Source organism: Mus caroli, chromosome 8 (genome assembly GCF_900094665.2).
Source record: "Mus caroli chromosome 8, CAROLI_EIJ_v1.1, whole genome shotgun sequence".
Classification (NCBI taxonomy): domain Eukaryota; kingdom Metazoa; phylum Chordata; class Mammalia; order Rodentia; family Muridae; genus Mus; species Mus caroli.
This window is the reverse complement of record NC_034577.1, coordinates 78,090,868-78,092,960: the sequence shown is the minus strand read 5'-3', so window position 1 is coordinate 78,092,960 and position 2,093 is coordinate 78,090,868. Positions and strand designations below refer to the sequence as shown.

At 43.6% G+C, this 2,093-nt stretch overlaps 1 protein-coding gene across 2 annotated transcripts in view; it reads left to right on the top strand.

Moving 5' to 3' along the window:
* Abcc12 (ATP binding cassette subfamily C member 12) overlaps nt 1-2,093 on the top strand; it is a 67,907-nt gene that overhangs the window by 56,333 nt on the left and 9,481 nt on the right. The window lies entirely within an intron of this gene.

The following is a 2,093-nucleotide window of genomic DNA, read 5'->3' as shown; positions in this document are numbered from 1 at the left end:
ACTTTGTAGACCAGGCTGGCCTCGAACTCAGAAATCCGCCTGCCTCTGCCTCCCGAGTGCTGGGATTAAAGGCGTGCGCCACCACGCCCGGCTGAATGTGGGTCTTTTAAAACATACTCTACTTAATATCGTAGAGTATATAAGTAGCATATAAATAAACAATTTATTTATATATTTATATTTTTAAAAAGATTTATTTATTATGTATACAATGTTCTGCCTGCATTCATGCCCGCACACGAGAGGCGGGCACCATATCTCATTATAGACGATTATGAGTCACCATGTGGTTGCTGGGAACTGAACTCAGGCCCTCTGGAAGAGTAGCCAGTGCTCTTAACCTCTGAGCCATCTCTCCAACTCAGGTTTATTTATTTGTTTACTTTATTTTTGAGGCAAGGTCTTGATATTCAGTTGCTTGAGTGCTTCCTGCCTCAGTTTCCATGCTGGGATCACAGGCATGCTCCACTGTGCTCCTCCATGTCAAATCTTTTCTCAATTCAGGAAATGCTCCCCCTCTTTATTTGTGTTTATGTCACATGTTTGCTTGCATGTATGTTTGTGGACCTCATGAAGTGCAGTACCTGAAAAGGCCAGAAGAGGGCATTGGAGCTCCAGAATTAGAGTTAACAGGTGGTTGTGAGCCAAAGTGGGTGCTGGGAACCAAACCCAGGTCCTCTGCAAAAGCAGCCAGAGCTATAAAGTGCTGAGCCATCTCCTGGGCCCCATCTCCTCCTTTTGTTTCCTCGTTTGGAGTTTCCTTCTGCTTTGTATTCTGGGAATTTCCCTCAGCTTTGTGATTCAGCCATTCTTTTGAATGTTCAGTGTGAATCAAGTTTTCACACACTCTTGTTCTTTTAGTCTTTAAAGACTCATTTTTAAATGACTGAAATACGTTCTTATTTTCTAAGAATATTAATATTAATTATCAGCCCTCCTCCCTCACAAAACAAAACAAACACACACACAAAAGAAAAAAACCAAAACCCCTTTTCTCTCTTCTTTGTTTTGTATCTATTTTCTCCAGGATCAGTTTTTCCTCTTGTTTATCCAGTTTCTTGCTCTTTCCTCCTCTTGGTTGGTTTATCTATATCCCTCGGCTCATTTGTATTTAAAGATAGGAGAATGGTTTGGCTTTTCATGGTGTGTTTTTGTGGCTCCTCTCCTGGAATATTCTCTAACTCTGCAAGTACTAAGGCTGAGATTTTACACACACACACACACACACACACACACACACACACACACACACACACACTTGCTTCCCTTTCCCAAAGCAGGAATGGGGCTATAGGCACTAAACACTAGAACTGAAGTGTTTGGTTTTGTTTGTCTTCCCCTAGAGTTGTATTCTTAGGACCCCATGTATATTTCTCAGGTTGTTGGCTCCATTTCTTTACAGAAGGATGCATGTGTGCTGGCTTTTATCTAATCATCAGAAATCCTCCTGTAATCCAGGTTGAGCTCATTTCTGCATATTTGGACTGCCTTGTAGGGTTTGGGGAACTGGAGCTTACTTTGGACCTAACAGAGACATCCTCGGTGCTCTGAAGAGGGGAAACAAATGTTCCTTGGGTAACCAGTTTCCCTCCTTGGTAGTGGATGTCTGCATTGTTGCCTCTTAAATATCAAGCAGATGAAAGGGTTGCTTAATTGGTCTAAAACCAGCTTGCCCCAACTGAGGACACATTCTTGGGCCATGCTATGAGCTTTTCAGGAGAAGGTTGCCAAACACCCCTGTAGAGCCAGAGAGGAATTTGCATGCTCTGTGGTGTATTAACACTCGCTCTCCAGCTGGCTGTGAGCCCTTTTGACATCAGTCCTGTCTGGAGAACACAGAATCCAAGCGGCAAAGCTTCACTTGAGAATAGAGGAGCCCCTCCTAAAGGGATGAGAAATTGGTGTGCAGCACCAGAGGGGAAGAGAAAGAGTGCTAAGCGATATCACAGGTGCAGTGCTGAACCCGAGCTTACTTGGGTCTGCATTTGAGCCAAGGTGGGGAGTTCTAGACCTAGGTGGACTGCTAGGCGCTTGGGCATGGATTCTCTCATCTTTAGCAGAATGTATCTGTGCCCTTCTTTTTTTTTTTTTTT